This window comes from Carettochelys insculpta, chromosome 1 (genome assembly GCF_033958435.1).
Source record: "Carettochelys insculpta isolate YL-2023 chromosome 1, ASM3395843v1, whole genome shotgun sequence".
NCBI classification, from domain to species: Eukaryota; Metazoa; Chordata; order Testudines; family Carettochelyidae; genus Carettochelys; species Carettochelys insculpta.
This window is the reverse complement of record NC_134137.1, coordinates 244264409-244290572: the sequence shown is the minus strand read 5'-3', so window position 1 is coordinate 244290572 and position 26164 is coordinate 244264409. Positions and strand designations below refer to the sequence as shown.

Below are 26164 nucleotides of genomic sequence, written 5' to 3'. Positions count from 1 at the left end.
AATACAATATTTTGTCCTGACTAGATTCTCAGGATAGGCAGTTAATTAAAAGCTAGTTAGTAACAAAACTTATTTCCTATTTGCATTACAACTTTAAAATGAGATTTGCTCTTGTGGAATGACTTTACCTTCTATTTTATGTATTTACTCTAAAGGTTACAGAATAACTGCTCTTACAAAATTTGTCATAAAACGATCTAAATGCATATAAGCCTCTAGATAAAATATGTATGCTTTGAAAAGCTCAAACAAAAGTCTCAAATTGAATTACTGCTTTAAAAATCTTGGATGAAAATGATCTGAAAAAGCAATTCATTTTAATATGGTAAAAATTGTAATTATTAAATGCTGTATATTTATATCCAGTATTTTCAGAGGCATGCTGTTTCAGAGCCAAGAAAAGTCATGTTGAACTCTGGTACAGTCTGTTGATGTTCAAAATATTTGACCTGGAAGTGTAACAGTACCTCATTGGTTGGCTAGGGAACACGGAAAATGAGGTTCATACTGTACAGTACATGAGCAGTACGATGGGGAGACTTGACTGTCTGTTTTGAAGAATTGAAGAGCTGCCAGCAGATGGCAGCAGAATGGAAAAGCAGGCACATAACATAAGACAGTGGACAAAAGAATTCAGATTTCTAACAGCCTAGTTTCACTAGCTGTTTTTGACTGTGCAAGGTAAGTTAGGGTTTATCTGAAAAGGGAAAATGTTCTGGGCATGCTAACTTTTCATACTGAGTCCATACCATAGATCCTTGAACTCCAAAGAACTGAACTGTATCTCTGAATATAAGATTTCTGATAAGATTTTCTGAATATGTTTGCACTACTTTTTCCATACAACTTCTGACCTTTCACTGGACATATAACGTGTTGAAATGTTAATTCTGATTCCCAAAATAAGTTCATTTGTACTGAAGAAACTATCCCTGAACATTTTAAAATGGGGTTAACATACTTAGACTGCTTCTGTAAATAAAAACTTCAGTTAACCCTCAAATTTTGTTAGCTGTAAATAACCATGTATGTTGTGAATGTAGAACCCCAAAAGCACAACAACAAAGGGTGAATTAGATTAATTTCACTCTTGATCGAAAAGCTACTTGAGTAATACACTCTTCTAGAATAGTGGAACCTTGCACTTTTATGTTGTGCTGCAATACAAGTTTTAAAGAAGATGAAGAATTGCACTCAGTATTTGCCTTTTTTGTTTAAATGTTCATGTATTTGTACTAATTGAATTATTTAGATTACATTTATAATTTAGGTATAATGTGTGACTCATCCTGTCATGCCTTGCAAACTAATGTTTTAATTTTGTTTTAAATAGGATTTAGGCATAGAAGAAAATTTCCACATGACTCTCCAGACCCTCACCCTCTGCAAAAATATGAAAGGTAAGGAAGATATTTATTACCTCTAATTGTTCCTTATGAGCACAATACTTTTCCTAGAAACATGGTACATGTACCTAAAATTAAAGCAACTCTTCCAAAGGTAAACAAATAGATTTGGACTTGTTTTTTAATCTTCAAAATCACCTTATGGTGATTTTTCCATGGAGAATACACAAGTAAAGAAAATATATGTATTACTTAACTGTAACATGGTCATATTTCCAAATGTAGTTCAGAATAGGGTCTTATTGAATTGTCTTTAGCAAGCGTTTTATTGTAACTTAGATTGTAAATACTGAGCAAAATGTATTTGTTGGAGGAGGGATATGTGTATACACCAAGCCCTCTGTTCTACCAAGTACATACAGAAGATGAACACAAAATCTTAACTCTTACGTTTCATCCCTGTTTCTTGCTTGTGAGAGTGCAGCTTTTATAACTTCGTCTGTACATTGTCTTTTCTAAAGATTTTCAAGAGCCATACTAATTTTTTCTTGGCAGTTTTAGTAATATTTTTCCATGTATTTTTTATTTTATTTTCCATATATTTTTCTATAACTTTATTCTACTTTAAAAGCATGCTATAGAGTTGCTTTGTTTTAATTGATCCTAAAGTCATTTTAAACAAGTTGTTATCCTACATTGCTTCAGAAGGGTCTGTTGTTTAAAGTACTTGAAGGAGGGAACATCGCTTGGTAATCAAAAACAGAATTTGCAATCGGATTGCAGTCTTGGATGTGGAAAGTGAAACAATGAGGGCCTGATATTTCAATAGTACAGTACGCAGTGCTTTGTGAGTATGAGGCTGCAGTCTGCTTGCCACGCTGCAGATGAGTGGCAAAACTATGCTTACCGTTAACCATGTGGCATTTGCACATATTTTTTTCCCTGGAGCATTTTTTTTCTATTGATACTTTGAAATAGTGCATATTAATATATTAGTCATGTGAACATGGCACTTTTTAAATCTTGAAGAAGTGAACCAAGTAGCGGAAGTTAAGAAATTTCATTGACCCGGTTAAATATAATTGCAGAGGTTAGAATTGGGGCCAGGATGTTTGAGTTTTACATGCAGCGTTTCACTGCTCAGCCTGTTTTGAATGGCATTACCTCATCTTGAATTCATTCAGGAAAAGAGTTGCAAATCCCACAAGAACAGATCTGAGTTATCCAAGGTCATTGCAGGAACAGGACATGAACAAGTGCTTTTTACATTTTCAGTTGCAAAAATATACCTTTTCTCATATGATGTAATATTTTGTTCTTAATTTCATACATCAATTTGATTTGGGTGCAAATATGTTGATTTGTTTTTGGGTTGTCTTTCCTATATATGTGTGTATTAATTTATATATATGTATGTATGTCAGGTGCAAGTAAGTCTGTTTTGGGGCCTGGGGAAGACGGAGAAAGCAAATATGCTGAGGTGCTTTGTCAAATAATGGCTTTATGTGTGCAAATGACATCAATTGGAACAAATTGCAGATTGCTTCCAGTGATGTAATCCAGAAAGTTTGAATTGCTTTTCAGGCTCTCAGCCTGAATTAATTTTTTTTCTTTGTGGTCTTTACCAGCAATCAAGTTTTATATTGCATGCACCATGCTTGGTCTTTGTTTCTTTTAGCATGTGAGAATTGCTACAGGTAGTGAGCAGGTAGGAAAAATAAACACATTTTATAAACATCTTAGCAATTCAGAAATATATTTGATTTGTAAAATACTTTTCATTTATTTTGGGGTGCGGGTTAAATGTTTTAAAATGTTTATAAGTGGAGACTAAGTCAGGCATGGTTTTGGATAATTTAAGATGGCTTTTTCATAATCTTATTACATGTAAAGCACAAATATAAATGTTAACATAAGGTCAGAAGACAATGAAGTAAGATGTTATACAAATACAGGTAAGTGTCTGAATAGATTTTAATTACATGGAACAGGCGATAATTTGCTGTATGAAACATGAAGTGAAAAGTAAGTACAAAACTGGAAATTGAGTCAAATATTTTTCACAACAATCTAAGATATTGATTAGTACCTTTTACATTGTGATACAAGAGATCATATTAGAGTAGGATTATAATACAATTACTTTTACTGTTTTTCAACAATTTCCAGATATTATGGTGTGCTCTGTATTTTGAATTTATAACTTAATATCTGTCCTAAATTTCTGCCACATTACGTGATCTAAGTTCTAGTTGTACATTAACCTTTTCACACAGACTGTTGAATGCAACTTTTAAAACCTTGATGTAGTGACTGTAGAGTAGTCATGCAACATTTCAGTCAGGTGCAATAGTATAATAAAAGATTCCATGTATATATAGATTGCTATTACCAAACTCTTAAATTAGATTTGTGAAGGTTTTTTTTTTTTTTTTTAAACCTTCATTCACTTTTTATGTGGTGCTTTGCTTCATGAGGAATCCCATTGACTTTAGGGGAACATATTTTGTGGAATTACATCAACATAAATGAGGGTATCATAATCCATCCCAAATAAAGTATTTATAGCTTCAGAAGAATATAGGCATTTTTTTAAAAGTTCAGAATGAAAGCTATCAGCATTTTATGGGCAATTAATTCATTTAGTAGAATTTCTGATTTTATGTGCTGTGTAACATTTGAGGGCAAAATTAATGCTTTAAGTTCATCTAATGTAATAGTCATTGGTAGCATTTAGAGAATGGGAACTTGCAGACTTTTTTTCTGCATTCCTGTTGACTGAAAGCACAAATATTTCTAAAATGTGTTTTGTTATAACTGTCCCATGACTTATTTACCTTTACTGAAAATTATCAGTAGCCTCATACACTCCTAAATGCCCTTAAATTAAATTTTGATTATTGTCAGTAAGAAAAAGTGGGTTTATTATGATTTTCTTTGCTTTAATTTTTGTGAGTTTAATAACACATATTAGAAAATCTTTTGTTTAAAGACCTGAATTGCATTACTAGTTTTACAGTCACTGTTGTTAAGAAGTACTACTTCTGGAATTATTCAAACAGACAGTACTTTGGGGGATGTTTTTCATCAGTATTGGTCTCAAAGATGTTTCTCTCAAGCAATTTTATCAAAGCTCTTAAAAGAACCATTTCAATTCTTTTCTTTTTACAAATATTTGGACATCTGTAGAAATGCAAAAAGTAGAAGGCTGATGGGCTAGACATCTTACATAATTTTAATTCAGTTGGACGGTAGAATACCTCTCGCACAGGAGTTAAGGCAATCTAATACTAGACACACTATGAGAAAACAGTTACATGACTTTTACTAGAGCAAGAGCTGTCATTTATGTGGTAGAGGAATAAGCACAGGAGGAAACAAAAGAACATAGTCTTTAGAAGAACAAAAAAGTCTAAAGATTGGATGCTACAGCTGAATCTGTGCCAGCACATCATACTGCCGACAAGGATCCAGTTGCAGGGTGCAGCCCAAATTTCTCAGTGTAATCGTGTGTCAATCAGTTGCAATGTGAAAGTAAAGAGGCAACTGTTCAAAGGTCTGACTGAACTGAGACTCTGTGCACATATATACACATACATCCACATACATAATTAAATTATGAGGTGATAAATTACACTTTGGGCTGCTTTATCTGCCTGTTAGTACGTCTTAAAACTTTCATATATCAACTTCAAGAAAAGCTGCCACAGAAATGTTTTCTCCTTCTTCACCTTCATCTGGAATTTCCTCTATCATATCACACGTGTCCAAATCCCATGGTGGCTGAGATTCTTTGTAGACTGGTGACCACTTTTGTGTGTGAATATATCTTAGTATTAAAGTCTGAAATATTGCTGCCCTTTTATTGCTAGAAGTGGAAACTTTGTGCCATTGGAAAGAGAGGATTCTGTTTCCCTTTGGAACACCATGCCCACTTCTAGCTTAGCAGGGTTCCAAAGTATTCAATTTTAAATGTATGACGTTTTCCAGCACAGAATAGAATGGCTTTATTGGGTAATATTTTTCATGTCTTAATTTTAACTTTCTTCTGTTTGAGCCATTCATAATCAGGTTCACTGGGTAAAATTCAATGCTGTAATACCAGTAAAAAATTAGGCCTATGGTAGATAACATACCTTCTTTAGAAATTGAATGATACAAAAAATAAACCCAAATAATTGATTTTTAAAAAGTTCTGAAACACAATAGGCTTATTTTAAAAGTTGTGTGTCAGCATTAGCTTCTTTCCACTGCTAGCTCTGTTAAAGTAGCCTTGCACAATCGAGGGTATCAATGAAAGAAGTATTCCTGTCAGTCAGTTACATATTGTTCCACTGGTATGCTCTACCAAAGTTGCATCACTATGCCTGTTTATGTGTATTCTCCATCAAACTGAGCATGTGCTTGTAGATTAGCATATTCAAAAGATCTGAACATGTTCATCATTCAGTGTTGTTTTCTGTTTTCCCCCAATATATTGCTCTGCTTTCTTTACTTTTCTGGGGTGTGTTGTGGGGAGGTGCATGAAGGAGGTTAGCTATTGTTATTCCCTTACACTGTTTTGGCCTGACTTTCCTGGGCTTTCATAGTTGCTAATCGTAACTAGTTTATAAATGATATTTTAAGGTCTATTAAATATACGGGCAGGTTGTGTCTACTGTTGAGAGAAGCTGAATGTATTTTGGGTTTCCCTGAGTTATGCATATCCAGTGACTGTTTCCCTTTGGAGTGGAATGCTCCTGGAACAACAGAAGACCTAATTTTGATCTTTGGAGACACTCTGCTTGGGGTTATCTATCTGGTTGTTGTCTCCTTTTTCTCCATTTTGAACAGTGCTCTCCTACTTTGCCCATATCCCTCCTCCATCTTGAGTCACATTTGTTCTTTGTATCTTTTGACTTCCATTCAGGTGTTTTCAGTTACTTTGGCAACTCTTTCCCAAGCCTTTTTCCATCCCTCCTCCTTCTTTGTTCTTTCAACAAAACTGAAACTAGATTAGTATATTCTATATGCTGCTCTCTGGTCTGTTGCAAGAAATTATGGTTCTTCTTTGAGAGATGTCCTTAGGAATGCTTCACTGGAAATGTGGCAGTGCCTCCCATGCCTGGGATCAGAGATCTTCCACCCGTTGGACGACACGTGCTCTTCCCCCATCTTGCACAGTAAATGGTATTGATACAGTGTTGTGAGGCCCAACATTCCTCAGTTCTTTCACAACTGCCATTGGTCTGGGATAGAATCCAGAGTAGAGTCCTTCTACTTCCTTGTCCTTTAGAGAGATTAGTTTTCTTTTCACTAGTGTAATTAGCCCTTTCCATTTATTTTTTGCCCCCCCCCGCACATAAAAAGTTATTCTTCCCTCTCCATTTTCTCTGTTTCCCACTTCTCCAAGAGGATGCTGTCTATCTCAAGATTATCTTGAGGTCCCCTAAATTCAAGAGGTGCCTCTTTTGTTGGGAGGTTGTTCTTGAGAGTGACAGTAAATAATGGTGCGTCTACTGTGCCCACTTGCTCACACTGCTCTGAAAACGTCACGGTCTTGAGCTGAAAATTATTCTCGTGGAGTGCCCTGTAAGGCCACATTCGGTGCTTGATCTTGGTATCACTCCAGTGAAGTTATAACCCTTGGCTTAGTCATCAGCTGACTCCCATATGTCCCAGCCATCCAAGAAGAAGTCCTCTCTTTACTGCTCAAATGGGACACTACATCACCTTCTAAGGAGCCATGTCCTGTGTGGTTGGTAGCCTTGGCCTCACTGAGGTGAAACTTAGCTCCCATGACAATTCGGGTCTCTCTGGTACTGGGACTAAGCAGAAGTTTGAGGACCCTAAATAGGCAGGACCACAGATGGATACGCTGTCTCTTGGCATGGAGAAGCACAGTGCAAGAGCTGACACAACAGAAGCAAGTGCCTTATCTAAGACGACCTTGAATGCTTTGGTACCCTCAGCTCTCTTCGCAATCTTTGGTAGCGAGCAAGCTCTTGGAACCAGCATCTGATAAAGTGAGTCTGTGCTCACGAAAGCTCATGCTCAAAACTTTTCTGTTAGTCTATAAGGTGCCACAGGACCCTTTGTTGCTGGAACCAGTAAGTCACCTTCACCATCTAGTGGCCGCTTGAAGGAATGCACTCCACCCTCTGTGCTGATAATTCCTTCACTTTCCAAACAACCGCCAGTGCCAATCACCTTCCACTGGAATTCAGAGACCCAAGGCACCTGGTCATCTCTGATACCCCAGAATCTGTGCTCCTCTGTCACGAGCTCCCTGTAGTTTTGCTTATTCCAGGGAGCCATGCTGCTCCTCCACAGCGAGACAGGAGAGGTGGAAGAATGCTCCATTTCACAGCACATGCCAATAATCTGTACGTGTTATCCACAATCTGGAACAACAAGGGGCTCTGGAATGAACGCAATCCTGTATCACAATTCCTCCACCTTGGTCCTGCTGAGACCCATGGGCTATGTGCAGGTCACGGTTCCATGGACCGAGACAGACATGGTTGCCAAGTTCATCCATCTCTTCATCACCGGGGCGATGTCTACACTACAGGGTGCTTCCGGAAGGCACCTTTCGAAAGACCAGGCTTTGAAAGAGCACGGATGCAGCCAAAAGCGGATTTATCCGACGATCCGTTCTTTCGAAAGGGAGCAGTGCTCTTTTGAAAGGAAGCAGCCACACAGCCCCAGGAATCTTTTTGAAAGAACAAGAACAAGCCAGGAAATGTGGCAGACAGGGTCCCATGGTGGACAAGCCCTTCTGGGCCCCCACAGCCAGCCACTCCCTTAAAAGTCTCCTCCCTCCATCTTATACCCCGCACAAGCAGAGTGCTGCCCAGCTGTACCCAGCCCAGCAGAGCCCACTCATACTCCAGAATGGAGGCACAGCAGCAGCTCCTTGATGAGGACACCCTCATCCTGGAGACCCCGCTGTCAGTGCTCTTCACCATCACCTGCACGTGCTGAGAGCAACTGTGTCAGAGACAGCAGCAGAGGCCCTGTGGCTGAAAATACCTCAGGATCCCACGGGCACCTATGGATGCCATCCAGCTCCCAGACAAGGACACCAGTGGCGATGTGGTCAGGCTGCTGGCCAGAATAATTGCTGCAGCCCTACTCCTTCTCTGGAGGCTGACCCCCTGCTGCCCCAGTTCTGATGGCCCTCGCCACAGGGCACCTCCCACGCCCCATCCCTTGGGCCCTCTGGCACGTGTGGTGCCACCCCAACAGTGCCAAGTGGCGGGACCAGGGGTTGTGCGGGAGAGGGATGACAAGCTGTGGCTCCAGAACCTCTGCATGGGGAAGGACACCTTCCTCGAGCTATGCCACTGCCTGGCCTCCGTCCTTTGGCATCAGGACACATGGATGAAGCCTGCACGCCCCCTGGAGAAATGTGTGATGATTGCTATCTGGAAGATGGCCATCCCAGACACTTGGTTGGCCACCAGTTTAGGGTGGGCAGGACCACCATCGGGGCCCGTCCTGCTCAAGGTAAGTGATACTGGGGTCACTCAACACATTCCAGCCAGCTGTGGCCCGTGAGCCACGAAGCAGCCCATGCACAGCATTCAGCAACCTGTGCCATGGACAGCACCACAAACCACAAGCCCGGGAAGGGGGCCCATGTGGGGGACAGATCCACCACACCACTGGCCAGCGCAGGAATGCTGCAGCCTTTGTCCGGCTGTCAGACAGCCTGAAGACCTGGAGCCAGCCTCCCTGTTCAGCTGACCAAATAAGGGCTAAAGTAAAGGAGCTCCGCCAGGCATACGCCTGGGCCCTGGATGCGGTTGGTCTCTCGGGGGCAATGCTCACTAGCTGCCCCCACTACAAAACCTTTGACCGGCTGCTGGGGCCAAGGGATGCTGCCGAGCCAGAGTCCATCATCGACACGGTGGCGCCAGAGGCAGAGGCCCAGTTTGTGCCAGGTGAGCTGGCAGGACCCTCAGGCAAGGCCTGTGGCCAGGAGCAAGACTCATCCTCAGATGGGGAGGAAGCTCTGGTTATTGAAATACCCTCCAGCTCCTCCACCCAGGCCACCCCCAAAGTCCTTGAGGGACCATCAGGTACATGTCCAGTGAATCGTACACCCTGGGCCAGGAGTGGGAAGCCACCCATCAGTGCTGGCATGGGCCAGCCACTCAGCCACCAGACCAGGTTCTTCCTTTTAATGAAGCCTTGTTGAAATATACCAAGGTACTCTGGAAGACCCTAGCATCCTTCCTGCCAATCTGCAAGCAAGCAGACAGAAATATTATGTCCCCATTAGTGATGCAGAATTTGTTTTTCCTTCGTCTTAACATCCAGGTCATCAGTACTACATATGAGAAGAGATGCCAGCACCCCCTTAGTTCAGTCCTTTCTGAAAGGGAGAGGAAGTGATTAAATTATTTGATCATAGAGCACATATTTCAGTGACAGTCTAATTCTGTATTGTCAATTACAAGGCTTTTGTGGCTAAATACAACCATATAAACTATTCTAAAATACAAGAATGCTGTCAGCATCTGGCAGATGATCAGAAGGAACAATTCTAGGCACTTGTATCTGAAAGACAACCTTTGGCCTGCACGGCACTACGAGCTTCTCAGGGCTCTGAAGTTGTGGTTGCTGCTTCCACCACAACAGCTGTGGTAAGGAGCCCAGCATTCTGGATTCTGTAAAGAGGTACAGGTCCTGGTCAAGGACTGGCCTTTTGAGGGTTCTAATCTATTTCCTGCTCATGTGGACAAGTCCCTACACTCTCTAAAGGACGCCAGACTGACTCTCTGATCTCTGTGTATATACACCTGTGCCAAATAGATGTTGAGGGGAACACCAGTATACCCTGAGATCACCACTTCCACCTTTCACTCCTTACCACTAATATGACACACTAAGAGGACAGCAGAGGCCCCATCTGAAGTGCAGACAAACAGCACTTCAGGGGATTACTTCTCAAACAATTTCATACACTTCCATCTAAATAACAATTTGAAGGTTTGGCCAAAGCCCTGAGAAGCTTCCCTGTCCCCAATGCCAGTTACTATAGTCATCTTTCACAACCCACCAGTTTCGCAACTGTTCAGCCCCTTTTTCATACATCCTGGAATTCATATGTGATGGATCCTAAAAATCATCAACAAAGAGGGTGTGCCATTCCATTCCTGTCCCTCCCTCTCACGCCAGCCACATCCCTCTCAGGGAACTTCCTCATGTTACACCTAAGAGAAGAAATCAATCACCTTCTGCAACTGAGAGCCATATGACTGATCACATCCCGACAGAGAGGGAAAGGTTTTTATTCTCACTACTTTCTGATCCAAAAGAGATCCAGTGGATGGAGACTGATCCTGGACCCATGAGCCCTCGAAGGTTCTGTCAAACCTCAGTGCTTCAAGAGTGTCATGCTATCAGCATACATCTTGCTCACAGATCCCTCCTCATATTCATCCTGGGGACTGATCATTACTAAAACAAGGTTCTATTTTGAGACCCTCTGCAGTGCCTGAAGTATTCTCCAAATTCCACAATGATTGTGTCTACCTATCTATGCAAACAAGGCATTGTTCTGTTCCCATACGTAGATGACTGTTTTTTCAAGACTCCATCTGAATCTGGCAAAGTCCATGGATGTGATACAGACTAAAGCTTCTACAATAGTCGACTTTGTGTCCACTGTGAGAATCAGCCTGCAGATCTCTTCCAGGATATGTCTTCAGCTTCTTGGTCATATGGAAGCTGCCACATTTGTGGTAAAGCATGCCAGGTTGCACACATGCTATCTCCAGGTGTGGCTATGCATAGAGCATGTACCTCACAGACTGCTATCCATGTCTGTCAAGGTCCAGGACACTGCTAAAGACAACCTCAGAATGTCTGTGTGAAGGGTCCTTCTTCTCCAGCTGACACCATCCCTGTTGTTAACAACTGATGCCCTTTTAATCGGTTGGATAGCATACCTTCAGGCCCACACAGTGTAAGGAAGGTGGTTCCCATAGAATCCTCTTTACGTACAACCCTCTAGATCAGGGTCTGCAACATTTCTGAGGCAGACTGCCAAAATTTGACCTTTACTTTATGCACAGTCCGTGTGCCGGTGATGCTTTTAAAAGTCACTAATAGTCATACAACATCATCATCATCAGTAACCGTGGGCTTAGCACCCATTGGTATCTGATGCCTCTCTCACTGTTTCCTTCCATCTTTCCCTGTCCAGTACAGAGTGACTTAGTTTCTATCAACTAGTTCCTCACCAATCTACTCTGTCATCTACCCATTCTCTGTGGGGTCTGCCTCTCCTATTTGAACCATCCATTATGCCAAATACCAGGGTCTTTTGTTTGTCGTTCATTCTGCAAATATGCCCAAATAGTTGTAGCTTTTGTTTTATAACCTTTTGCAGCAGGCTCTCTTTCAGCTGTAACTTTCTATAAAATTCCTAATTGGTGACTTTCATGCATCCTATTCTCTGAATCTTTCTATAACAACTCCTTTTGAATGCTAATATTCTTTTTGAATCTTCCGTTATCACCCATGTCTCACAACTGTACAACATGCTGCCGAATACACGCATTTTCAAGATGCTCATCTTCATTCTTAAGCTAATTGCTTTGCTTTTCCAGATCATATCCATCGCCTTCAAACTTGCTCTTGCTTTTGCTATACTAGTCGCTATTTCCTTCTTACAGTCTAGATCATGCGTTACGTGGCTCCCCAGATATGTGCACTTCTCTACATTTTCTAGTACAATGCCCTCTACACTCATCTTTCTTTCTATTCCCTTATATCCGGATACCATTGTTTTTGTTTTATTGATGGTCATAATCAGTCCGTACTGCTTCCCTCTTCATTTAGTACCTGCACTGTTTTCGCTAGCTTCTCCTCATCTTCCTCGATGATAACGATATCATCTGTGAACTTCAAGTTGTTAATGCTTTTCCCCACACACAGCTATCCCTTCTACCTCTTCCTTGATATTGTCCATCACTTTCTGCAGATGCATGATGAAGATACTTAGCGATATTGGATCTCCTTGTCTCGTACCTCTACTTGTTTTAAACCAACTTCCCAACTCCCCACATGTTCTCACCTTTGCCTCTATATTGTCATTGATATCCTTCAACAACTCTATCAGTCTGCTATCCACTCTGTAAAGGAATGTGCCAGCAGGAACTCAATGCTGCTGAAGGCTGGGAGGAATGTGTCTTCCAGAGATCATTTTCATGAGGATGCAGGTGTGCATATGTGATACCTTTCAAACAAAGCCTGATGGGTAGCAAGGAAGCAATGAAATTTTGTCTATTGTAAACACATTGTAAAATCACAATTTATGCTGACACTCAGTATAAGAATTGTGAAATCTCACCAATGCTCCAAGTCGTTGTGGGAGACAGGGTAGTCATCATAACTGCATAAGACATGGATTACACAGGGCTCCCCTGGTTTAAAGCATTGTATGGCAGAAAGGGAGGGATATGGGTTGAACCAGCTAGCTGAGTGCCTTGGCCATATAGCTGTAAGCCTGGTTTGACTAGCCCTCCCCACCTGTTAAAAGATAGGGCTGAACAAGAGCGTTTGTATTTTGTATGAGACTCTACTTTGGAGAATGCTGACAGCTGCAGTCACTGGGTGGCAGCTAAGGCCTCTAAGAGCTGAAATCACAAGGTTTTGCCTCAGGCCAAACCCACAGCAGACAGCACGACAGGCAGATGGCCAGTAGAAGCAGTGGCAGATGGACAGCGCAACCAGCGGACAGCCGGTAGAGACAGCGGACAGAGAGACGGCGTAACCAGCGACCGGCCGGTAGGAGCAGTGTATGGACGGATGGACAGCGCGAATGGTAGAAAGCCGATAGGAGGAGCGGCGGACAGATGATGCGACCGGCAGATGGCCAGTGTGGCAGCTGGCAAGGAGCAAGCAGAACACCCGCCCAGTGCAAAGGTGGCATTGTCTCAGGTTCCACGAGGGAATGCATCAGCGTGAGGTGTCAGGGCCGAGTTCTAAGTGGGGCATTTGAATTGGGGGTATGGAGAAAGTTGGGTGTGTGGATTGGCTGTTTACACTATTGGACTGGTGAGCCTGAGAGGCCAAGGACATTGCTCAATGCATTTGAGCTAGGACAGTTACTTGACGATTGGTTATGAATTCGGGGTGTGGTATTTTCCCAAGCTTATGCTAATTGACCTTTCTGCCTCTTTTAATAAAAGTTCTGTTCTACACTCAGACTCTGTGCTTGTGAGTGGGGAAGCATTGCCTCTCTGAGGCGCCCAGGGGTGTGTGTGCATTTCCCAGGCTACTGGATGGGGGCTTGAGCCAGTTTTGTGTGAGATGGATGAAAAGGAACCCCAAAATGTTGAACCCGGCCCTGGTTGCTGCCAACTCCTTCCAGCAGAAGCGTTACAACTCCAACCCTGCCAAAGCCACTTTTTGATCTATACTGTCAAATGCCTTTTGAAAATTGACAAAACAAGTGTATATGTTCTTGTTCTTTCATTGAGCTTTCTCCGCTATCAGTCGTAGTGCCAATATCTGCTGTATGGTACTTCTATGTTTTCTGAACCCTGCTTGCTTGTGTGCTGTATGTTCTTCTATCTGTAATCTTAGTCTCTTTGTCAGTATCATCATTAGCACCTTGCCTAGATGACTCGTTAGGGCAATCATTCTGTCATTCTTGCACTCCAGTGTGTTTCCTTTCTTGTGTATTGTCTCTAGCACGGATCCCTTCTTTCTATGCTATTTTACGTAGTCAGTGTATTTCCTGAATCATGCTTTCTCCACCATATTTGATCATCTCTCCCATTATCTTATTTCCAGGGCTCTTCCTCCTTCAGAATATTGGTCTCGCTCTTGTTGCTCAGTGGAGATATCTCTTTCAGTTCTTCATTTAGTCTCTCTGAGACACTTGGGTCCAACTATGCTTTGTATAGATTTGGTGCAATATCTCATCCATCTCTGCACAATCTTCTCCCTGTTCATAAGCACTTCTTCATTCTCATCTTTGATCACCATCTGCTTTAGCTGCCATTTCCTATTAATATTCCTAATCATCTTATACACCTCCCTGGTCTTACATTCACTGTAATACCTTTCTATATCTTCACATTGCTCCTCTAACCATTTCTCCTTATCCTTTGTGGCTGCTTTCCTTACCTCATTGCATTTCATCCTATATTGCTGTTCTGCCATCTCAGAGATGTCTCTTCTGATCTTCAACGCTCTCTTTTTATAACAGCTTCATTAATAATAAAGATGCAGTGCTTTACTGTTTACGTGGTGGTTGGTAGCATTAGCTGGTCTCTTGTTAATCCACAAGAGCCTTGGCTTTGAGCAAGCTCCTGGCTCTGAAAGGGGCGCGGGGCAGGGGGAAGGGGCTGAGCTCCCATGTTGCATGCCAATGAAAATCGGCTTGCTTGCCACTCTTGTAGCCTATGCCAAGGGTTGCTGACCCTTTGTTCTAGATCCATGAGTGGTGTGCCAATGATTTCTACCCCTGATCGGACATCAGAACATAAAAATAATGATGGACAGTATCTCCTGCATCTACAAACAAGGCAGAGTGAGGTCCCACTCCTTGTACTTGGAGGCACTAAAATTATGGAATGTGTGTCCAACATGGCATGAACTTTTCAGCTGCACATCTGCATGGGTATTAGAACACTACAGCAGAGATGCTAAGCAGACAAATGTCACAAGACCATGAGCAGGAACTAGACACCAGAGTCCGTCAGCACATACTCCTTTCACCACATAGATCTCCTTGTCACTCCAGAGAATGCCACATGTCTTCAGTTCTGCTCAAGAGCAGGTCTTGGCCACAGGTCTGTGGGAGATGCCTTCCTCATTACATGGGATGTTCCACTATACTGTGCTTTTCTACTCTTTCCCATTTTGTGCAAGGTACTTTGCAAACTACAAATGGAACAGGCCCAAATTAACTTTTGTAGTCCCAACAAGGTCACAGCAAATGTGGTATCAGTACCTTCTATGTGAGGTAGTATGTGTTTGTGTCATTATCTTCTACTTGTGGTGATTAGACACCTCTTCTCACAAAATGCAAGCTGAAACCTCTATCTTAAGGTGTTTCAGGATTCAGAAATGACCTGTTCAGAAGCAGTCACAGAGGTTCTCCTAAACAGTAGACATGATGCAACTCGCAGTACTTGCCTGCAAAAACAGGAGATTCTGTTTGTGGTGCACAATCAGTCGTATGCCTGTGAGGAATGCCCGATTACCAGTTATGTTCTAGAGATCTTAAAAGATTGGACTTAATCCCAAGCTCTGTTTATGTGCATTTTAATGCCATCACAGCATTCCAACCCAAGATAGATGTTTATTCTGTTGTGACAGACCACAGCCTGCAGCAGACTACAGTAGCCTCATGGATGGCAAATATGTGGCCAGTTGGGTACGTGCTTCTATGTTTCCTAGGGACTGAGGCTCACTAAGGATCAGCCTGCAGCAGCAGGTTAATCCAGCACTTGCTGTTAGTTCAGTACCTGTGGCCAAATAAAACCTGCAAAACCTTTCAAAAGGCTTCCCCTCAGGTAAGGGGTGGGGAAGGAGAAAGGCAGAAGGAGAGCTCGCAGGGATAAAGGTTTGCTGCGACTACCCAGGGAAGGTAATGGGGAAATATCTGGTAGAAGTGGCCCAAGGAGGCAGCTGCTGCTTCTGGAAGACCAGGGAGGAAAGCCCTTCTAGAGGCAGCTATGTAGGGTTCCTGGGTCATAACCCAGAATGCATGGGAGGGGACTGGGTTCCCCCCAACTGTCCCATGCGCTCCAGGGCAGTCCCAAAGGGTAGGAGGAGACTGGGCACACTAAGGGGGTCCCCTCCACTAATGACTGACATTGACTCTGCCAATGATGAGAGTGGCTCAATAATGCAGTAACCCAGGCCTCTGGGAGAACAGGATGCAGAGCAAAGGGACACAGCGAGCCTCTGAAGCATTACCTAAACCACCGCGAAGCGCCTGACCCAAGAGGAACAAGCTTTGTCACACTGTATTCACTCACCCATTCATGGGGAGGTTCCTTAAGGGTCTTTCGAACATTTACCCACACTGTGATATCACACTCCCTCTTGGATTACAGCTTTGTCTTGTGTTTTCTCACTAGAACACTATTCAAGCCCATGGCAATGTACACCTGTTCATGAGAACAGCATTTCTCATGGTCATCTTTGATGCCTGATGACTAGGAGAGAATTAGGGGCTCCTGTGGCATACTCCCCATACATAATTTTTTATACTTTACGTGTTCATCCAAAATTTCTACTTAAGGTGCCATCCTCCAATTCATCTACCTTCCCTCCCGCTTCCCATGGACACATCCATGGAAGCTTTTAGACAATGCTTTGCAGTTAATCAAGATGCCCTACTATGCAGCAGCATCCTCTCTTCCACAGATGACACTTCAAAGCCCCAGCTTTCCACCAAAGGGCACTGTTTAGTTACAATAGTGGACCCCCTCCCCGTGGGACATCACTCAAAGAAGCAGCAAAAGTTACTCACCTTGTGCATAACTGAGGTTCTTTGAGTTGTGTTCCAATGGATGGTCCACTGCTAGCCCTCTTCCCTCTGCTTCAGGGTTGAAACGTAGACTCTGAGATAGAGAAGGAACTGAGAATGGCTGGGCTGCACAGTATCATATAGGTACCACTTATGGCATGAGAGGAAGAGAAGATCATGTGCTGCCAAATGGGTACTGAATCCCAGGCACAGAAGGCACTGCCACCAGCAACAGTGGAGCACCCGTAGGGGACGTATACCTAAAAATCACAGTTTCTGTGCAGGATGGGTAACCTCCTGTTTTGTACATTCAGACCCACACAAGTATGCACACTCCATCTTTGCTGTCAATTAGAACACGAGACCTTGGACCAGGGCTTCAGGAAATAACTTAAATTTGAAATCTAACATACTCATTATCTGCTTTCTAAGTGAAAGTCTAAAGTACTAGGTTCTGATTTTCCCCAAGCAAAAAAAAACAAAACCCCTTTCTTCTCATTAGAGTATGTTCTGTACTTCTCTTGCTTCCTTTCAAGTGCTCTATTAACCAATAATTCATGGTGAAATCATTGGAAATGTTGAGACACATGATCATTCAAGCATATTGGCAATTTAGTCCTTGTATACATTCTACATCATGTGCAGAACACAATGTCTATGTAAATACTTGGGAACTAGTGTTCTCTAATTCACAAATAGAGGTGTTGGTCTAAGGCAGCAGTGGGCAACCAAAAATAGTGAGTGGGTTGCATGAGTGGCCCTCCTTAATCTCACTGGTCTGCAGCAACCTGTGGCTCACTGGAGCTCCACATGTGGAGCTGTTTGTGGCTGTTCCAGCTCTGGGAGGGTGGAGGAGAAGTGGGCATGGAGTGTGAATCAGCAGACTTGTGGCACTTCTAAAGTGCTTGGAGGGAGGGAGAGGAGTGGAAAATGTGGGGCTCCAGTGCGCAAGAGGCGCATGGGGGAGTGGGGCAGAAAGAGAGTCCAAGGGCTGCATGCTGCCCACAGGCTACAGGTTGCCCACCACTGGTCTATGGAGTATGATTTTGCTGTATCTGGTTTGGGATTGTCAGGCAGATGACTTTATTTCTTGATCTTTACTTATCCTATAGAACTGAACATAACACATTTCCCGCCCAACCCCCACGCCCCTGCACAGCAAAGAAAACAATGCTTCAGGAAAAGGAATATAATGTACCAGATAAGCTTGTATTACATATAGGTTACTGTTCAGTTGTACATCAATACCCACTTGGAGATCCACACTTAATTGTTTTTACTCTAGTACAGCTCTTTATTATCAAAATAAAATAGTTTACTTTGCTTATAAGTTTGTATTGCTCTTTGTTGAAGCTTGTAAATCTCCACTTCATCATACTTGGTAACGCAGCATAGTTTCTAAGAAATTGCCTTTGTGTTTGTGTCTCACAAAAGTAATCTTCTTGGAAGCTGAGTGGCCGTGTGGAGAGAGCGCTGGGGTGGGACTTGGAGGGCTTGGTTTCTATATTGCTGTCTTTGTCACTAACTTTATGGGTGAACTTGGGCAAGGCACTTCACGTTTCTGCATCTCTGTTTTCCCCCACTCTAAAATGGTGCTGAAACGCCATACTAATAGAATGTAATGATACTGATCTACTTTTTAAAGTCCTATGAGACCCAGGCTACGTCTACACTGGGGCGCTACATCGAAATAGCTTATTTCGACGTAGCAAAATTGAAATAATCTATTTCGATGCGTAGCGTCCACACATCCTCCAGGGCTGGTGCTGTCGATGTTGAACGTCGACGTAGGAAAGTACTAAATCGAAATAGGCCCCACAGGGGAGCGTCTACACACAAAAGCAGCCCCAATCGGAATAAGGGGGCTAGGAAAGCCTGCGGACAAGGTCACAGGGCGGACTAGCCCTTCTGGGGCAACAGCAAGCCACTCCTTTAAAGGGCCCCTCCCAGGCAGACTCAGCCTGCACAGCACAGGTCCGCAGAGCCCCCAACCACTCACAGACCCCGTGCATGCAGCATGGACCCCCAGCAGCAGCAGCAGACAGAAGCCCACACGGCCACCCCTGGAGCAGTGGCTGCCCTGCTCAGTGCCATGGAGGAGGCCTCCCAGCATCTCCTAGAAGATGATGAGCTGTCCTCCTCGGGGGATGAAGAAGCCGCCCCAGACCATCTAGCTCTCCTGGCCTCCCCCCTCCAGGCTCATCACCGACTATGGAGGTACCCCACCAGCACAGAGCAGTGGGAGTGGCTGGTGCTGGAATTTCATCTGGAATTTCTGGATGAGCCAGCAGACATTCCTTGAGCTCTTCCAGTGGCTCACCCCTGCCCTGTGGCACCAGGACACCCCCATGCGATGTGCCCTCCCCTTTGAGAAATGGGTTGGCATCGCTGTCTGGAAGCCAGCCACTCCAGACAGCTACTGATCCATAGGACAGCAGTTCAGTGTGGGCAAGGCCATCGTCGGGGCTGTTGTCATGGAAACAAGAGGACCCCAGGGGGAGGGGGAGCCGGGGGGAGGGCCAGGCACACCCCACACACCCCTCACAGGTGCTCATGTCCTTCCCCTGCAGGTGGTCCGTGCAGTGAACGCCCTGCTGCTCCACAGACTCGTGCAGCTTGGGGACCTGCATGCGGCCATTGCGGGGTTGGCCTGCATGGGGTTCCCTAATTGCTTCAGGGCACTGGATGGGACCCACATCCCCATCCGCACCCCAGAACACAGCGGAGGACGCTTCCTGAATAGGAAGGGCTACCATTCAGAGGTCCTCCAGCCCATGGTGGACAGCTGGGGCCACTTCTTGGACATGTATGTTGGCTGGCCTGGCAGCACCCACGATACCCAGGTGTTTAAGAACTCGGGCCTGTGCCGCCGGCTGGAGGTGGGGACCTACATCCCCCAGCGGGAGATCCCTCTGACGGACACCACTGTGCCCCTCTGCCTTTTCACAGATGCGGCCTACCCCCTCCGGCCCTGGCTCATGCGCCTCTACACGGGCCACCTCAGTGCCAGCCAGGAGCGGTTCAACACCCGCCTGAACCATGCACGCCAGGTGCCCGAGAGGACTTTTGGCCACCTCAAAGTCTGCTGGAGGTGCCTCCTCACCCACCTGGATGCAGGGCTCCCCAACATCCCCCAGGCTGTGGGCGCATGCTGCACACCTCACAACCTGGTGGAGAACAAGGGGGAGGCATTTGTGCAGGGCTGGGCTGTGGAGGCTGGCACAGCCTACCCCAGCCACCTGCCGCCCCGAGGCAGCAACCCGACCATGAGGGGATCTGGGTCTGGGAGGCCCTGCAGGCCCATTTTGACCAGGCTGCGGGGAGAGCACCAACAGGGCCAGCTGATGAACCACACCCCCCCGCGCGTACACCACCCACAACACTACCTGCCCCCACGGCCACACCACTGTGCACCGAAGAGCACACACCACCACACGTTTGTTTTGTTTTAAATAAACCAAACCTTCTTGAAACAAAAACGATGAACTTTGACATTAATGGGTAACTATGTACATCGGGGGGCAGGGCAGCACAGCTGCTAAAGGGAGGTGGAACAAGGCAACTATGTATAATAATGGGGGAGAATATGTACAAAGAGAGTCATGGGGGGCCCAGTCCTTGGCCCCCTTTGCCCCTACTGTCCAGTGCCTGGTACTGGGGGCGTGACCCACATCTGGGTCGAATGCCACATCAAGGCTGGGTGGGGGCCAGGAGAACCAGCACGTATGGCTGGGTTGGCTCCTAAGCCCCGCATTCCCCCTCCTCGGCAGGCTCCAGGACAGGTGGAGGATGGCTGAGAGGGACGGCAGCCAGAGCAGCGGGGGGTGCCATCTACTCGGCGATGCACTTGAAAGTCCTTATGTAGGACCCCCAAGTCTCCTGGCACCAGGCCAGCGTTCTCTCCTGCAAGTGGAGCTGGTGCTCCTCCACTTGCAGGCAGCGCTCTGAAACCTTCATCTGATGCCGGAGGTTGGTGAGGAGCTGGGGGTCAGCGGTTGCCTGTGGCTGGCTCTGGCAGTGGCGGGCTTCTCCCAGGGCTGGTCCCTGCTCTGCCACTGGGCTGCCCTGATACGATGACCCCCGTGGGCTGTCCGGCACAACGGACACAGCGCCCGTGCTGTCGAGGCCTTCAGATGGTGCAGTTGCAGAATAGAGGGGAGGAACAGCGAAGACAGCTGTTAGTCTGGGCCCTGACCCATGGCCCACATCCTCCCCCCATCCCTCCGCTGCTGGTCCTGCATCCTTTGTCCCCTAGAGAGGATGACGATGGGTGGGATAGGGCTGGCCTCCAGGCCAGACTCCGGCTCCAGGGCCTGCTGGGGCTCGTCGACCAAGGTGTCAAGGGTGACCAGGGGGAGGTGATTTCCCTGAGCTCCCTATAAAAGGGGCAAGCGGCAGGGGCGGCCCCAGACCGGCTGGCCATGGCCCGGGCCTGGGCGTAACCCTGCTGCAGCTCCTTGACCTTACTCCTGACATGGTCAGGAGTGTGGAGAGGGTGATTCTGGGCAGCCAGGCCCTCAGCCAGCCGGGCGAACACATCTGTGTTCTGCCACTTGCTCCCCATTACTTGGAGCACCTCCTCCTCACCCCAAAGCCCCAGCAGGTTCCAGATCTTGGCGTCTGACCAGGAGGGGCCCTGCCACCTCTTGCCCCCCCCCCGCCGGTTGGATGGCTGGGAGCCCTGGGTCCCCTTGGGGGGGGGTGCCCTGTGGGTGCTTGGGTGGCTGGCTGCCATGGGTGCTAGGTGGTGGATTGGGGCATCTGGAGGGTGTGAAGGCTGTGTATGTGTCTGTGTTGCTGCCTGCATGCTATCAGCTTCCTGCCAGAGGAAATAAGGGGGTGGGAGCTTTAAGGGGCTGCTGCACGTGGCGACCATAGAGCTCAGGGGCTGGACAGAGTGTGTCTCAACCCCTCAGCTGATGGCCATCATGGAGGACCCCTCTATTTCGACGTAATGGGACGTGGATCGTCTACACATGTCCTACTTCAACGTTGGACGTAGAAGTAGGGCGCTATTCCCATCTGCTGATGGGGATCACGATTTCAACGTCGCACCGCCTTATGTCGATTTCAACTTCAAAGTAGTGCTCGGCATGTGTAGACGTGCCGGGCACTATTTCGAAGTTGGCCTGGCTATTTTGAAATAGCCGGCTTGTGTAGGCACGGCTATAGAGATAAAAAATACTTGTAAGAGCTGTCCATTGTAATTGTTTTTATTATCTAAGTAGTATTTCAATACAGAAAAACAGTGTGTGGTAACTCCCTTTTGACTTCCCTGCAGAGATCCTGGTTCAAGAAGGCCTCTTTTACCTAATAACATCAGAAGCTGACATTTGAATGACAATACCTCAGTACCAGAAGAATGATGCACAGTTTTTTTCCCCCAATCTGCTATTCATGATGCTTTTCTGCCTCAGTATCTCTAGTATGGGTGTAATCCATGGTATGTTTCACGCTTGACCTCTTCAAAGGACGCATTGGCTGGTTTGATAATGTACATCATATCATCCTTCCATGTCTATAGTGAGGTAACAGAATTACTGGAAGAGTGCAATCTAATGCCACCCATTGACTTGGATACCATGAATGTTTGTGCTGAATACAGATGTTTGCATTGGGATACACCTCTGGAAATCTTCTGCAAGGTGGTCTGCATTTCATCAAAGGGCTTGGATGTTAGGCTTATGTCAGCAATGACGTCTGTATGCTAGGCTGTGTGTTTTCCTTCACTTTCTGGAGGACATAGTTCTGTTATTGTCCTGTGGGGGGTTAGTTTAATGGACTGTGGCCTTCTGTTATCTTTGCCATGCTTCATAGCAGCAAAATTGGTGGATGACCATTGGTGATGTTATTTGACCATAGTCTTTGCACTGGCAAGCAAAGCAGGATTGATACCAGTCAATAGTTTTGCATGATTTTTAATGTAATATACCACATATAGTGCACATTTCATTCTGGTCTTATCATAACATAAGAATATACTTTCCCATAATAAGTCACTAGCCTCAGGAATGTAAATGGAATCCTGCTTTAAAGGATAGTGTATATTACATGCACTCTTTTTACAGGGGTAATGGATTAAAAATTTTTTCAACAGAAAATCATGTATGATGCATTTGTGCCCCACCTATAAGGGTATTTGCACTCACAAGGTAAATCATTGTTTTTACGGTACCACAGCTATTTAAATATCAAAATCTTGTCAGAGTCACTAGCTATATCCTCTGTTTTGTGTTTTCTGTTCAGATGATGACTTGAAGCATGCATGCAGCTATTGCTGCTACATGTGTTTAGGTTCAGCAGATAAACTGGATTTGGACTTCACCCATGTGAGTACTGCCTCTGCCATCAGCTATTTTGTACCACTTTTTTAAAGAACTTTTATCTGAGCACAGTACTATGCCAGTGCTAAGGTGCCTATCAAATCTAAATTATCACTGCAATTTTTCAGATTGTCTGATATGAACTTCATCAGGCTAGCATGGCATCAGATGAAAAATAATAGGACAGTTGCCAAATCAAGCAAGAAACGAAAGAGAGGTGCTGACCCTAGCCACCCATCACGTTGGGAAGAAAGTGCTGACAACTGAAAAGTGTAACTGACCTGTAAACCTATTTTGTAGTGTACTTCCATTGAATGAAAGAGGTGTTCTAATGGGATGTAGTTTTACATTGTATGTGTATGTACATTCTAATAAATTGTTTACTTTGCTGTGGCTAAACTGGCCTGTATGTATTTTTCCTTGCAATCAGTTTGCAGTAAAGGGATCCCTGGCAGGCTTTGGTGTGTGCATTTTCAGTTCTCAGCTTATGAGCAGTCTGCACTCAGATTCTTAGTACATATAAAATCAGTTGTATTTCCTCTCAAAAAAGTTGAGTTATTTTTTGAGTGTCAGAAACTAATGGAGTATTTCAAAAAATTATAAAGTTTTGAGCCGATGTGCTTATGGTACAGTATGATCTGGAAGAAATGTGGAAGGTGAATAAACATGTCAAGAAGTTTGTTGTATTGCTCTCTCTTGGATTTTTCTCTGAGTGCAGCCATCAGCTTCATTTGGTGTATAAAGCAGATATTGGAGTCAGAAAGAATGCAAAATATGTGGGAAAATAATGGATTTGACAATTACTGTCATTAATGACATTAAAATGGTCATAAATCCAGTTCACTGCATATAATAGGCTGGATGAAAACTTTAACACAAACTTTAATTTGTATTGTCATTAGCGCATTAGTACATGAATCTGTGATGAATGAACTCATCAAGTGTAGCCTTGACACTACTAAAAAGCATTGGCTTTCCCCTTGAACTATCATAATTAACATTTGAAAGCCAGTCACTCAAAATATTGGCAGAAACAATTTTTTCTAAGTAAAACATCAGCATAAATGTCAACCTCCCTTTATAAAAAGGCTCAAAGACGGGGTGGGATTTTCTGACATCTTGCCAAAGAACTGGTGGTGGCTGCCTCAATTCAGTATGCAATACATCTTTTCATGCTTTAATGGTAACATTGCAAAATTCATGTGGTTCTCTCCAGCATTGATCAAGATCCGAAGTGTCAGCCCTAAGCTTTGGAAAAGAGGAAAGTACAAATCTGTATTAATTTTTGTACAGTAACGTATCAGGTAACATAGCACTGCAAAACTTACTGCTTCATTAATTCCTTCAGGGGAGCAGTTGTAATGCTACACAGGGAGATTTTCAGGTCAAGTCGCTTGGTGAAACTATATTGGAAAAAGATTGTTTTGGATCTTTTTTTTTTTTAAAAAAAAAAAAAAAAAAGCAGCACTTGCCTGTAAATAAAATACCCTCATCACCCTAGACGGTGGAGTTCATCTACTGTTGTATTACATGATGCCGGGTAGAAAATTGCTTTAAAATACCAATAGTGACTCTCTTTAAATAAAATACTTAAATTTTGAGATGTGCCATTTTAGAAAGTCACTGCAGTTGGCTGAATGTGAAAAGATGGACAAATTTTGGTCCTCCATGCCTGAGCTAATGTTAGCTGCCAAACATTAGTTTAACTACAGTGTACCTGTGCAGGACAGCTAATATACCTGAGTGGATGCCTACCAGTTAGCAATGTGAGCATCATATGTAACCACCTCCAGTTCATGAAAAAACAGCAGAAAATTGGGCTGTCAGCTTAGATGGAGGTGGAAACGGGGGCACCACTGAGAGAGGTTTTCTGAAGTATTGGTTTGTTTTCATGCACGTGAAAACATTTTAAAGTGTGGCTACTCTAGTTTTCTCTGAGCTGTGTAATATAAAGAAAATGCGTGATGGTATGATGGGGTTAAAAAGTAGTATCTCTTCAATTTACCACCCCTTGAAAATTTGTCCAACTAAAAAGTGCCATTGTCTCATTTTGGAAAATTGGCTCTTTGTGAAATAGAAACACTTCATTAGAGCTTAATTTTTATTATGTTGTTATTGTTTGTTGTTGTTGTTCCACAACACAGAAAGCATGTGGTAGCTGAAAAACTGTCCTGTAAAAATTTATCCATTCTGGTCTTGTTTAGCTGACATGTATAGCCTTGCGTGGGTACAAATTTTTTGTCTGTATCTGATCAGTAATCTGCAAACATTTGCAGGGCTCCAATGACATGTTTTAAAGCCTAGTGTAGACAAGACAAGTTATTTTAACATGCTGCCTGTTTAAGGTGATTTCTAGGTAGGGAACTTACTGCTAACAGCTAACGCATGTTAAAACTACAACTGTCTTGTCTGCAGTAGGAGTTTAATGTGCTACTGCATGTTAGCTGAGATGTCAAAAATAAACTTTTTCCTACTGTAAATATGGTGTTAAAAGTGTGTGTAGGGTCATAAGAACATAAGAATGGCCATACTGGGTCAGACCAAAGGTCCATCCAGCCCAGTATCCCGTCTGCCGACAGTGGCCAATACCAGGTGCCCCAGAGAAGGAGAACAGAAGACAATGATCAAGTGATTTATCTCCTGCCATCCATCTCCTGCCCTTGTTCTGAAGGCTAGGGCACCATACTTTATCCCTGGCTAATAGCCATTTATGGACCTAACCTGCAAAAATTTATCGAGCTCTTTTTTAAACCCTAATAGAGTCCTGGCCTTCACAGCCTCCTCCGGCAAGGAGTTCCACAGGTTGACTGTGCGCTGTGTGAAGAAAAATTTCCTTTTATTAGTTTTGAACCTACTACCCATCAATTTCATTTGGTGTCCCCTAGTTCTTGTATTATGGGAAAAGGTAAATAATTTTTCTATATTCACTTTCTCCACACCATTCATGATAGTCCCAGTCTCTCTAGCCTCTCCCCATATGGGACCCGTTCCAAACCCCAAATCATCTT

General features: G+C 44.3%; 1 long non-coding RNA gene across 1 annotated transcript; it reads left to right on the top strand.

Annotated features, from left to right (window-relative positions):
• The first annotated feature begins 541 nt into the window (after nucleotides 1-541).
• LOC142018018 (uncharacterized) lies at nucleotides 542-24709 on the top strand. Its single transcript, XR_012646655.1, has 4 exons — nucleotides 542-681; nucleotides 1334-1400; nucleotides 23080-23162; nucleotides 23285-24709. It is a non-coding gene; the product is annotated as an uncharacterized LOC142018018 (long non-coding RNA).
• The last annotated feature ends 1455 nt before the right edge of the window (nucleotides 24710-26164 follow it).